The sequence below is a fragment of the Sphaerodactylus townsendi genome, linkage group LG06 (assembly GCF_021028975.2).
Source record: "Sphaerodactylus townsendi isolate TG3544 linkage group LG06, MPM_Stown_v2.3, whole genome shotgun sequence".
Taxonomy (NCBI): domain Eukaryota; kingdom Metazoa; phylum Chordata; class Lepidosauria; order Squamata; family Sphaerodactylidae; genus Sphaerodactylus; species Sphaerodactylus townsendi.
Window position 1 is genome coordinate 128800008 of NC_059430.1, and position 12943 is coordinate 128812950.

The 12943-nt window shown below is 49.3% G+C and overlaps 1 protein-coding gene across 3 annotated transcripts in view; it reads left to right on the forward strand.

Annotated features, from left to right (window-relative positions):
- The first annotated feature begins 517 nt into the window (after window positions 1-517).
- The window catches only part of SPRED3 (sprouty related EVH1 domain containing 3), a 32549-nt gene continuing 20123 nt past the window's right edge, over window positions 518-12943 (forward strand). Inside the window, exon 1 of one of the 3 annotated variants that reach the window (XM_048499364.1) lies at window positions 518-582. The gene's annotated coding sequence lies outside the window, so the exon portion shown is untranslated. Of the gene's footprint in view, window positions 583-839; window positions 918-1977; window positions 2106-12943 lie in introns of those variants that run through there. The other 2 variants (XM_048499366.1, XM_048499365.1) reach the window with 2 other exon arrangements.

Consider the following 12943-nt stretch of genomic DNA (forward strand, 5'->3'; position numbering starts at 1 on the left):
CCGAACCAGAGCAGCGGTTTGATTTCCGAACCACAGCTGGGGGAGCACCAAACCGGCAGGGCCTGCCAGTTACTGATTAATTGGAAGGGCTGCTTAAACAATTATTCCATTTTGTGCACCCATTCTCTCCTTCTCTGGACGAACCAGCCTTCCAGCATAGAGAGGGGGATGCAAAACACTGGGGGGGAAAAGCCCCTTGGAACCATCTATGCTTGTCTGTTAATGTTTCTGAACAGGCCTCGGTGGATCAGGAACCAGCATTTATGTTCTTAGGGATCTGCCTCTTCCCTTTGCCGGTTCCAGCTTCCCTTTGGACGAGACACAGAGGTGAATAACATTTCCTCGGGCTCTTCCTCTTTCCCTCGATCTCCCCCCTCTTGCCTTCCTCCCTCCCCCCCAATCCTTTTTTTTTCTTTTGATCTCTTTTCAAATTCTTTCAGGGCATTAGGACCAGGTGGAAACCGCTTTCTCTCTCTTCCTTTTTCAGCTTTGGAGTCTGCTTTCTCTCCCCCCCCCCTCTCCCCCAGCTTGTGGCCCTGCATCATCCGTGCAAGAAACCCATTCTGAGCACCCAGGTGTCTGGTTAGTATCCGGCCGGGCCCCTGAAGCAGTTCTGAACAGGTGCAGGGAGGGGAAACCAGTAGGGCTGGTGGACTGGGCAGAGGTGGGGAAAGGGAGCAGGGGGGTGGGGATTGAAGCGGGGGGGGGGGGTTAGGAGGCGATTCTAATTTCTACAAGCTGGAAAAATGGCTGCTTAGTTTCTCATCTTTATGGTGATGGTGACAGTCTTTATCATATATTTATCAATAAGACCTATGCATATCTCTATATGCGCCTTGAAATTTTGAATAATGGGGACGGGAGAGTCTGCCAGGGTGAAATGGCAACCCGTTGGCAATAACGGACAGCGATTCACAGTGAGTCATTCTTTTGATATATCTTTTTTTTATTCACCACCCACCCCTCCTGTGAAAATTAGAGGTGGGGGGGTGAACGGGCGTCTTCTTTCTGAAAGAACGAGATGTCATTTTAATTTACAGCGTTGGAGAGGGGGAGAGAAACGTCCCCTCCATTCATAAAAAAAAAATCCCTTGCATGTTTTTAAAACCTATCTTTGGCACGCTTTAATATTTCTTTTCTCTTTTTTTAAATCTCTGCCTGACAGCTGTAACTGCATCCTTTCCCTTTTTTAAGTGATGTTTTGTGCATCTGTGCATCTGTCTGTGTGTGTGTGTGTATATATATATATGTGAGAGTGTGTGTGTGTTTTCTTCAATGAGGCTTGGTTTTTCCTGACCGTGATGGTGGGTCTTTTTTATGAATGAAATTCAATCCCACCAAAAAAAAAAAAAAGAGGGTGGGGGTCTATTTGTTTGTGAATCAGTGCTATTTGCATCGGGAGTCATTCATAAAAAGGCGAGCTGGAGCGATAAGATTCATCATGGTGGGCTACATTTTCTCTTTCCTTGCCAGTCAGTTTTGATGGGAAGGGGGCCAGAGGGGGGGGGGGTCTGTTAAGCCTGTTGTGTCATAGTGTGTGTGTGGGGGGGGGGACTGGGCATGTCTTTTTCTGTCTTTTTTTTAAGCTGGGGGGAGGGGGAATAAGATCTTCTGTTTTTCTGCATATTTTCCCCCTTCGGTCTTGTATTTGCCATATCTTATATCTTATATCTATATGATATGTGTATGACACACATATTAACCCCCCCCCCTCCTGTTCACCTGTTGTTTATTCAAGAGACAGGGACAAAGAACCTAGTCTGGGTCATGTGACCCTCCATTCACAAAAATCCAGCCCAGGGTTTCCATTGAGATGGGCTGAAGGAACAGGCAGTTGGGGCCATAGAGAATCTTACCTTTTGCAAAGCCAGAGCACTGGCAACGGAGGCGATTGGGGGGGGAGGGCTGGGGGGGGGAGAGAGAGAGAGAAGGGTGGGTGGACTTGCAGATTCTAAGCAGACTGTTAACAACCGGCATCCTGAGTGGGGGGGTGCAAAGAAAGGGGGGGTGCAGAGATTTTTTTTGAATTCTCATTTTGCAGATTCGATACCATTGCACCCCCCCCCCCACCGACTGCACTTCTGCAAAAAGGTTTGAAATTGGAAGTATGTATTTTGAGACGAACCGTGTCACCTTTTTTCTCGCGCGTGTGCGTGCGTGGAGTGGGGGGGGGGGAGGTTGCCTCCGTGTTTCTCCCGAGGACGGTTGGGATGTGATGTTATTTCATGTTCTTTTCCTCCCACCTAAGCTTATGAATGAGGGGAGGGGTTGTGCGTGTGGAACGGTCTCCAGGATGCTGCGCTGATGAGCGCTTGGCAGGGAATGGGTGGGTGGGTTGCAAATCGGTTCTGAGTCCCCCCCCCTCCCCCCTGGAATCCTTGCCTGTGACAAGGCCACAGAGAGACAGGTGTGTGCCCCTTAGATTTCTTCTATGGCGTGTTTTATATCTCCCGTTGTGGGCTTCGCTGTGAAAGGTGCGTTGGGGAACTGCTATAATTTGAAAAGTCTTCTTCTTGCATTCTCCCCCCCCCCCCCCAATGGTGGCAGGGTTTTTTTTCTCCTGAATTCGTGTTTGCGTTACCTTGAGATGATCTCCAATTATTCGGGTTTTTTAGTTGTGTGTTTTTGTGGTGTGGTGTGTGTGTGTGTGTGTGTACAAACTTTGCATTGAATGCATTCAATGTTTTCTTCTTTTTGGTTAAAAAAAAAGAGGAGGCATATGTAAGGTTACAGCGGGGAAGAAGAAAAATGTGTTGCACTGGAAAATGGGGGGTTGATTCTGGTGTTTGTGCATTTTCGTGGCAAGGGGATCGTTCGGGTTTCATTTTTAAAAGTCTCTTCTTTTTTGGAAATTTTTTTTGTCAATTATTCTCTTTTTTCTCACCCCCCCCCCCAAAAAAAACTTGGCTTCCAAAACGGAGAATATGTGTCTCGACTTTGCTTCAACATCTTTGATCTTGTAATACATAATGTCGTTTTCCATGGCAACGCGTTGTGATGTCACCTGTATGTTGAAAACACTTTGTGCTATTTTTAATATATATATATATATGGGGGGTTGATGCTTCCTGCCTTTGACTTTTGTAGCAAAGATCTCTGTGTTTGCGAGGAGGGGGTTAGAAAATAAATCTCCGTTCATATCCTGGATAACGGGGCGCCACTGTAAATTCTCAGTGGTGTGGATCAGGGACAGATATGGGTCTGTTGGTGGTTATGTAGTTGCTCCACCTGTCTCGTTTTTCTCCTTCTTGCGACGCAAACCACCTTTTGCGCCATTAGAACAGAAAGAAAAGGGGGGATCTGGAAAGGGGAAAGCAAAAAAAAATTGAGATTTTGTTTTATTTTACATTAAATGTCCAGTTTGGGTGCTTCGAAATTTGGGTATTTTCTTTCAGTGGACAGATTGGAAGGCCTGACAGGTTGTGTGGCGGTGGGGCGGGGGGGAGCAGTTTGATAGGATTGCAGAATGGTCAAGCAATAGGGTGCTCAGGAGATATGCTTTTGTGAGTCGGAGGTTCAGAAAATGGAAGTGGTTCAGTAGTTAGAACCGAGATTGGAATGGGAGGAATGTGAGGGTCTAGGCAAGCGTTTGGTAGTTAGGCTTGAGACGATCAGGATCATAGCTACACCACACAGACTTCAGTTGGCCACACACTCATTCCTTTGCCCTATGGGGACCCAGGGAATTGAAGCTCGGGAAGAATTTGTTCCCAGGATCCTTTGGGAGGAAGCCATGACTGCTGATATGGTATAGAACCTAGGATCTGCTGGTGTGGTAGATAACCCCTCAGCACTGCTGACTCATAGCGTGGTCTTCGCCAGCCGTTCCTTTTGGTTCCATCGTCTTTAGCTCCGGGCTGCCAGCCGCAGTCGATTAATCAGTTGGATTTCGGTGATCGATTTCAACCAAACCTGCCTGATCAATGAACCAAAAAAAAAATCATCCTTAAAGAATAACAGCTGAATTTTCAACAAATTAAATTGTTACCCATTTTAGGTCAAGGATTTGCAAAAGCCGCATGCGGTGGGAGCCATCTTAGGAGAAACATCTCCTCTCCGTCCCTCGTCCAGGAAAGAATAGCCATCTTATGCCTCTTGTTTATGAAACCTTTCTCTTTGACTGGATCCAGTTCATGGGCTTTTCTTGACTTTTGTAACAGGAAACAGGCTGCCTTTTTAAAAAAAAAATTCTAGAGATGTTGCTTTATATCTGCAAGGCCTTCGTTGCGACCGAACCGGCTTCCTGCGTGCTCCGAACTGCCTCTCTCAACAGATAGAAGCACCCTTGGTCTTGGACGAAGATATCATAAGAGACCCGTCAGGGCAGACCACAAACGGGGTCCATCGTTCGGTTTCCAAACATGAAAACTGCTGGCCCCTCCCTGTTTCTCCTCAGTAGCCACAGCTAGACTGCCTCTGGATATGGAGGCTTCATTGAGGCATGTGAAAATTGTAAGGACAGGGTAGCTGCTTCCATGGGCAGCGGCCGGAGAGTCAGTGGGGAAGCTCTTGGCTCCTTCTATAGCAGTGGTGGCGAACCTTTGGCACTCCAGATGTTATGGACTACAATTCCCACCAGCCCCTGCCAGAATGGCCAATTGACCACGCTGGCAAGGGCTGATGGGAATTGTAGTCCATAACATCTGGAGTGCCACAGGTTCGCCACCACGGTTCTATTGCATCTCGTGTTTCAGGAAAGGCATTTCTCTGCCTGAGACCCTAGAACCGTGGTGGCGAAACTGTGGCGCTCCAGATGTTCATGGACTACAATTTCCATCAGCTATGCTGGCAGGGGCTGATGGGAATTGTAGTCCGTAACATCTGGAGTGCCAAAGGTTCGCCACCACGGTTCTATAGCATCTCGTGTTTCAGGAAAGGCATTTCTCTGCCTGAGACCCTGGAACCGTGGTGGCGAACCTGTGGCGCTCCAAATGTTCATGGACGACAATTTCCATCAGCTATGCTGGCAGGGGCGGATGGGAATTGTAGTCCATGAACATCTGGAGTGCCATAGGTTCGCCACCACTGCCCTAGAAAGTCATGACCAGACAGGAGCCAGCGAGGTAGTGATGAAGGTTGCCAACCCCCAGGCAAGGGCTGGAGATTTCCGTGAATTACAAGTAATCTCCACGCTATGCAAATCGCGTTTATTTGAAACGTTCATTCCACTTCTCCTGGAGAGAATGGCTCTTTTGGAAGGTGGACTGCATGACATTAGACCCTATCAAGGGCCCTCCCTTTCGGTCAACCCTGCACTCCCAGGTTCTACCGGCAAACCGCCAGGTAGGTCCCAACCGGGAGTTGGCTGCTCTCATTTAGCCTGCTTTGGGATTAAGCAATTTGGTGTGTTCATTTAACACCACAAGGGAGAGGTCATGGCTTAGCCGTCGATGCACCTGGTTGGAATGTTCTAAAACAGCCCCAAATCTTGACTTACACACACACGCACACACACACACACACACACACACACACACCTCCAAATATCTCTACACCAAGAAGCTTCCCAAGCTTTATGTTCTGTCACCTGAGGTTTTGTGATTGGGCCGAGGACAAGATTTCTTGACTCCCTCACTGAGTTATAATTCCCAGAGCTGATCGGAGTTGGTTGCCACGCTATGCCCGGTGTCGCTAAAGTCCTGATGCTGAGGTCCGGGGTCTGTGGTTTTTTTTATTAAAAAAACGTTATTGCTTTCCTTGGAATTTCTCTGACAGTGATGGTGAACCTTTTCGAGGCCGAGTGCCCGGCTTCCTGCGTGCTCCGAACTGCAACCCAAAACCCGCTTATTTATCGCAAAGTGCCATCACGGCAATTTAACCCGAATACTGAGGTTTTAGTTAAGAAAAAATGGTTGGCTCCGAGGCGTGCGTTACTCGGGAGTAAGCTTGGTGGTAGTCGGTGGCTTTACTTTGAAGCAACCGTGCAACTCTTCCAATGGGTGAATCACAGCCCTAGGAGGGTTTACTCAGAAGCAAGCCCCATTGCCAGCAACCGAGCTTAGTCCCAGGTAAAGGATCGCGCTTTAGCTCTTCGCATGAAAATCAGTGGGGTTTAACAGCACTTAACAGGGTTACCGACACTGCTTCCCCAAAACTAGGTCTTAGGTTTAATGGTAATATTTGAGCCCAGCGGCCCAGGCCAGCCTAGATGTGGGGGGGGGGGCGACTCTGTTTGCTCGTGCCCACAGTGAGGGCTCTGAGTGCCACCTCTGGCACCCATGCCATAGGTTCGCCACCACTGCTCTATGAAGAAGAAGAACAGTTTGGATTTATACGCCGCCTTTCACTCCTGTAAGGAAGCTCAAGACAGCTCACCATCTCCTTCCCTTCCTCTCCCCGCAACAGACACCTTGCGAGGCAGGTGGGGCCGAGTGTGTTCAGAGAGAACAGTGACAGGCCCAAGGTCACCCAGCAGGCTTCATGCGAAGGAGTGGGGAAACAAACCCAGTTCACCGATTAAGTCTGCCGCTCATGTGGAGGAGTGGGGAATGGAACCCAGCTCTCCAGATTAGCGCGCACCGCTCTGAATCACCACACCACATTGGCTATGTGGGCACTGTTAAGAGCTCGTGTATCTACCCTGTTTTCCCGAATATAAGACATCCCCGGAAAATAAGACATAGTAGAGGCTTTGCTGAAGTGCGAAATATAAGGCATCCCCCGAAAGTAAGACGTAGCAAAGTCTTTGTCTGGAAGCATGCCCGACGAACAGAACACAGAAAAATAAGACATTCCCTGAAAATAAGACATAGTGCATCTTTGGGAGCAAAAAATAATATAAGACACTGTCTTATTTTCGGGGAAACACGGTAATCTGGAGGAACCGGGTTTGATTCCCCGCTCTGCCACCTGAGCTGTGGAGGCTTATCTGGGGAATTCAGATTAACCTGTCCACTCCCACACACGCCAGCTGGGTGACCTTGGGCTAGTCACAGCTTCTCGGAACTCTCCCAGCCCCACCTACCTCACAGGGTGTTTGTTGTGAGGGGGGAAGGTCAAGGAGATTGTCAGCCCCTTTGAGTCTCCTGCAGGAGAGAAAGGGGGGGATATAAATCCAAACTCTTCTTCTTCTTTAGGAACCTGTTTTCTGAAGTCAACCCCATATGTTTGGATGTGGGAGCGAAATAGTCAGCAAGCAGCAGTGGCTGTCGTCACGATTGCTTATTACAGTGGTTCCCAACCGGAGGTACAGACACCCCCTGGGGTGCACGCCAGAGTGTTTGGGGGCACATGAAAAAAAAGATGCAATGATTTGGCTTATAATATGGGGGTACAATTTTAGGGAAATTTTTTGTGGAAGGGCCCATGAGTGAAAAAATGGTTGAGAAGTGCTGGCTTCTTGAATTTGTGATTTTCCTGACTGGTGGGTTGGGGGCGGGGGGTTCTGAAGACTCAAATCTCCTAAGGCAGTGATGGCGAACCTATGGCATGGGTGTCAGAGGTGGCACTCGGAGCCCTCTCTGTGGGCACACGCAAACAGAGTTCATCATTTGGGGGACGGAAAATCACACACCCCACACACACATCTAGGCTGGCCTGGGCCACTGAGCAGGACGTGCGTGCACCGCGGTGAGCACGGAGGACTCGGTTGGCGAGCCTGGTGCCTGTGCTCCGGGTAGCTGTTGCCCAAGGGGGGAGTGTGCAGAGGAGACAGAGATGCTGGAGAGGCACAGGGGAAGTGGTGTGCAGTGGAAGGACTTTCTGGAGGCTACAGCAGGCTGACCCCTGCTCGAGTGGGTGGGGCGGAGGAAGAGGGAGCCAACCAGTTTTTTTCTAAACCAAAACCTCAGCATTCAGGTTAAATTGCCGGGTTGGCACTTTGCGATAAATAAGTGGGGTTTGGGTTGCAATTTGGGCACTCGGTCTCAAAAAGGTTCGCCATCACTGTCCTAAGGTCTTAACATTCGGATCCCAAATCCTCAGCCGAACGCTCCGAGTCTGAGGCAGATATCCATCTCCATCACATTTGTTTACTCCGCCCTTCCTCTGAGCAGTTTGAGGGGACATTTGTGGTTCTCACACTGGTTCTGCGAGGTCGGGTAGGCAGAGAGGTTCTCACATGGCCAAGCATCCATTCCCTCCTTGGGTTCGTTTTTGTTTCTTTGTTCTGGTTGCTGTATTTCTAAATGTGTGCAGAATTAGTTATCCTACCTAATATGGAATAACTGCAAAGGATTTTTAATTCTGTGTAAAGGAGAGAAAGAGGGGATATAAATCCAAACCAGCAGTGGTGTAGGAGGTTAAGAGCTTGTGTATCTAATCTGGAGGAACCGGGTTTGATTCCCAGCTCTGCCGCCTGTGCACTCCCACACACGCCAGCTGGGTGACCTTGGGCTAGTCTCAGCTTCTCGGAGCTCTCTCAGCCCCACCTACCTCACAGGGTGTTTGTTGTGAGGGGGGAAGGGCAAGGAGATTGTAAGCCCCTTTGAGTCTCCTATAGGAGAGAAAGGGGGGATATAAATCCAAACTCTTCTTCTTCCTCTTCTTCTAAATGGTTTACGGCAGTGATGGCAAACCTATGGCACGGGTGCCAGAGGTGGCACTCAGAGCCCTCTCTGTGGGCACACACACACATCTAGGCTGGCCTGGGCTGCTGGGCTAAATTATTAGTCCTAAATCTAAGACCTAGTTTTGGGGAAGCAGTGTCCGTAACCCTGTTAAGCGCTGTTAAACCCCACTGATTTTCATGCAAAGAACTAAAGCGCGATCCTTTACCTGGGACTAAGCTTGGTTGCAGAGCTTGCTTCTGAGTAAACCCTCCTAGGGTTGTGATTCACCGGCTCAAAGAGTGGCATGGTTGCTTCAAAGCAAGCTACCACCAAGCTTACTCCCGAGTAACGCATGCCTCAGAGCCAACTGTTTTTTCTAAACTAAAACCTCAGTATTCAGGTTAAATTGCTGTGTTGGCACTTTGCAATAAATAAGTGGGTTTTGGGTTGCAGTTTGGGCACTCGGTCTTGAAAAGGTTCGCCATCACTGGTTTACGGGCTTGGTTCCTTCCACTCCTTTTGCGACCGAAGCAGCCGTGAACATGTAGCCCCAGAAATGCTTGCTTTTAACAGCCTTTTAGTCACAAGCCACGAGGACTAGCAACTTGCTTCGGTTTTTCTTTTGAATACAAAACTATCTGGAAGCTAAGATTCCTGGCACCCACCACAGTTTCCCAATTGGGAGGCCATATTCTGTGTTCTGTCGTTGCAAGCACGACAGTTGGGTCCGCTCTTTCCCGGCTTCTATTCATGCTTTCGTATCTGCACCTGCTGCTCTTTCGGTCGAGGACTGCTTCTTTCGCTGTCCCCGGGCTGACACATCCCTCCTTCGTGGGCTGTCTAGTGTGATTTGCTCCATAAACCACACACGTGTGTGTGTGTTTTCTCCCCTTTGACCGCGCAGACAATCTTTCCCTAATAGCTGGACCACTCTTTGCCTTCCCTTTGACTTAAATATATATATATAAAAATATATATAAATTATCCAGCTAGATATATATATGTGTGTGCATCATTTGCTGACTACCAGAAACGCAATCCCCTTTAAAACATGCCTGGGCGTATAGCTGTATACGAAGGGGAGGATAGAGAGGAAGAGGAGAAAATGGTGTACGTCGTGGCTGTGTAAGAAAATGGCTCCATCGGCTGGGTGGTTCAAAATTCTGAAAAGTTGGTGGTGGGGACATTGAGACAGGGAAATCACGCAGGAAGAAAAGTGACCGTGTACTCCTGGACTTAAAATGTAAAAATAAACATTTATAAATCCTCGCCAGCAAAAGAAGAGTCAGGTGTGCGTGAGCTCGGGCAAAAGGTAGTGCAAGACATCGGGTGAACGAAACGTCTGTGGCTGGAAATTCGGTGCCTGTTTTGTGCCGAATAATTTTTTGTTGTTGAGAGTGTCGAAATTCGGCAGATTGCTCAGGTGAACCTTCATTGGATTAATTGAGGGGAGCAATGTTCAAGTGGTGGCATTTTGAGGCTCAAGCCGCACGCATTGGGTCACAGAGATAGTCTTGGCTTCGCACGTGTTGCTGTAACGTGGTCTAGGAGAGGGAACGTTTTTCAAGACGGCCTTTCCGTCTCATGCCGAAGGGTATATTTTCTTTCTGGAATCGTGAGTTCTTCGGTGTCTTGGAAAGGAACACGTGTCGTTGGGGTTGATGTGCAAATTATATTTAAATGTAATCGCTTGCGACCCAGGCAGTGGATCAACTAAAAATTCTTTAATCGCAAATGGGGAGGAGGGGGCAGAATTACCGACGATGCTGACTCCCAGCCCTGCATAGAAGAAATCAAATCCTTTTTGGCTGCCTCTGAGACAGACCCCAAACCACTTCCAGGTACCCCAGCAGCGGTGATCTGCACCCGGGATTTGTCTCCTGTCTGGATCCCGCATTTCAGCATGTAGCTGCTTACAAGCCGGCTGGCTCAGCTCCTTCCTTTATTGCCATGGAGCTGACGTACAGCCGATCCTTGGATCCGAGTCTGTTGCGGGTGATGCATTGAAGGAGACATCCTAGCAGGTCAGCGGAACAGGTGAGCTCCACTCGGCAAGCGGAGCTAGAAAATGTGAGCGTAGGTTCTTCCGGACTTGGGTCAGGGACGAAAGAGGTACGTCTGCCTTTCACCACGATGGCATGTGCTTGTTGTGTTTTTTTACTTGGGTGTAAAGGCCTCCAAGCATGAACCGGATTCGTGACGTTCCAACAGAGTAGTTACTTACGGTGGGTGGGAGAAATGTCTCCTGGATTAAGGAGGGGCAGGTTACGTTTGGACAGGAAAAGGTTTCATGGGAGCAGCAGTGGCGTAGTGGCTAAGAGCAGTGGCTAAGAGCAGGTGCACTCTGATCTGGAGGAACCGGGTTTGATTCCCAGCTCTGCCGCTTGAGTTGTGGAGGCTTATCCGGGGAATTCAGATTAGCCTGTGCACTCCCACGCACGCCAGCTGGGTGACCTTGGGCTAGTCACAGCTTTTCGGAGCTCTCTCAGCCCCACCCACCTCACAGGGTGTTTGTTGTGAGGAGGGAAGGGCAAGGAGATTGTCAGCCCCTTTGAGTCTCCTACAGGAGAGAAAGGGGGATATAAATCCAAACTCTTCTTTGGTGGTGTGTACAGGCCCAATGGTCGGTGGACTATGCGGAGGGTCAGATGAGAAAGCCACACAGTCCACTGCTGGGACAAAACTGTTAGGCCAGATTAAGCAGGTTTATTCTACTGTCTGTCTTTCCGGTTGCCAGAAGGCTGCCAGCAAAAGCTGCAATACCACTTGATGGCCACAGATCGTGATGGCGCTGCATAGCATCTGAGAGCAGGCTAACATGTCCTGTTGTTTGCAAATGGCCGCACTAGCAAAGGAAGGGAAGTACCAGGAAAGAAGGGAAGAGAGCCAGTGTGGTGTCGTGGACGAGAGAGGTGGGCACTAATCTGGAGAACCGGGTTTGATTCCCCACTCCGCCGCATGAGTGCGGACTTTAATATGGTGGACCGGGGTTTGTTTCCCTGCCCCTCCATATGAAGCCTGCTGCGTGACCTTGGGCCAGTCACAGTCCTCTTCAAACTCTCAGCCCCACCTGCCTCACAGGGTATCTGCGGTGGAGAGAAGGGGAGGAGTTGGAAGCCACTTTGAGGCTCCTTAATGTTGAGAAAAGCGGGGTATGAATCCAAACTCTTCTTCCTCTTCCGCCCAGGTCCCAGCATTTTATGTCATGATGCTGACGGCATGTGGGTAGCAGTGGCGTAGGAGGTTAAGAGCTCATGTATCTAATCTGGAGGAACCGGGTTTGATTCCCCGCTCTGCCGCCTGAGCTGTGGAGGCTGATCTGGGAAATTCATATTCGCCTGGGCACTCCCACACACGCCAGCTGGGTGACCTTGGGCTAGTCACAGCTTCTCGGAGCTCTCTCAGCCCCACCCACCTCACAGGGTGTTTGTGGTGAGGGGGGAAGGGCAAGGAGATTGTCAGCCCCTTTGAGTCACCTGCAGGAGAGAAAGGGGGGATATAAATCCAAACTTCTTCTTCAAAGCCTCGTGGCTTCATTCCCGTGCATAGTGAACATTTGAGACCCAGCGCATCAGGAAAGCTGCTCGGCGCAAGGCGTGCTGAAATGATTGGAAGTGGCAGGAAGGTCTTTACCATTCCGTCTCTCCCCCATCAACTCCGGGGCCTTAGAGCTTTGTGCTCACAATTCTTCAGCTGAAAATATGCATCAGTTGAAAATAGGCCTCGGCATCGATGCTGTTATTGTGGAATATGCGATACATTTCTGAGGTAGGACTCGTGTGCAGCATTAGCATAAGTGGGGGATCCATTTTCAGAAACGAGCCACATAATTTGGGGTTTTTCATAGAACCATAGGGTTGAAAGAGACCCCCAAGGGCCATCCAGTCCAACCCCCTGCCTTGCAGGAACACACAATCAAAGCACTCCCGACAGATGGCCATCCAGCCTCTCTTTAAAAACCTCCAAAGGAGGAGACTCCCCCTCACTCCGAGGCAGCAGATTCCACTGTCCAACAGCCCTGACTGTCGGGAAGTTCTTCCTGATGTTTAGGTGGAATCTCTTTTCCGTCACCTTGAACCCATTACTCCGGGTCCTAGTCTTTGGAGCAGCGGAAAATAAACTTGCTCCCTCACCAACGTGACATCCCTTCAAATATCTAAACACGGCTATCATGTCACCTCTTAACCTTCTCTTCACCAAACTAAACATGCACAGCTATCTAAGTCTCTCGTAGGGCATGGATTCCAGACCTTTTACCATTTTGCTTGCCCTCCACTGGACCCCTTCCAGCTGGTGCTCAAATCCTTCCTGAATTGCAGTGCCCAAAACTGCACACAATATTCCAGGTGAAGTCTAACCTAGCAGAATAGAGAGGTACAATTACATTCCTCGATCTAGACACTATACTGCTATTGATACAGCCCAGAATCGCATTGGCTTTCTTGGCTGCCGCA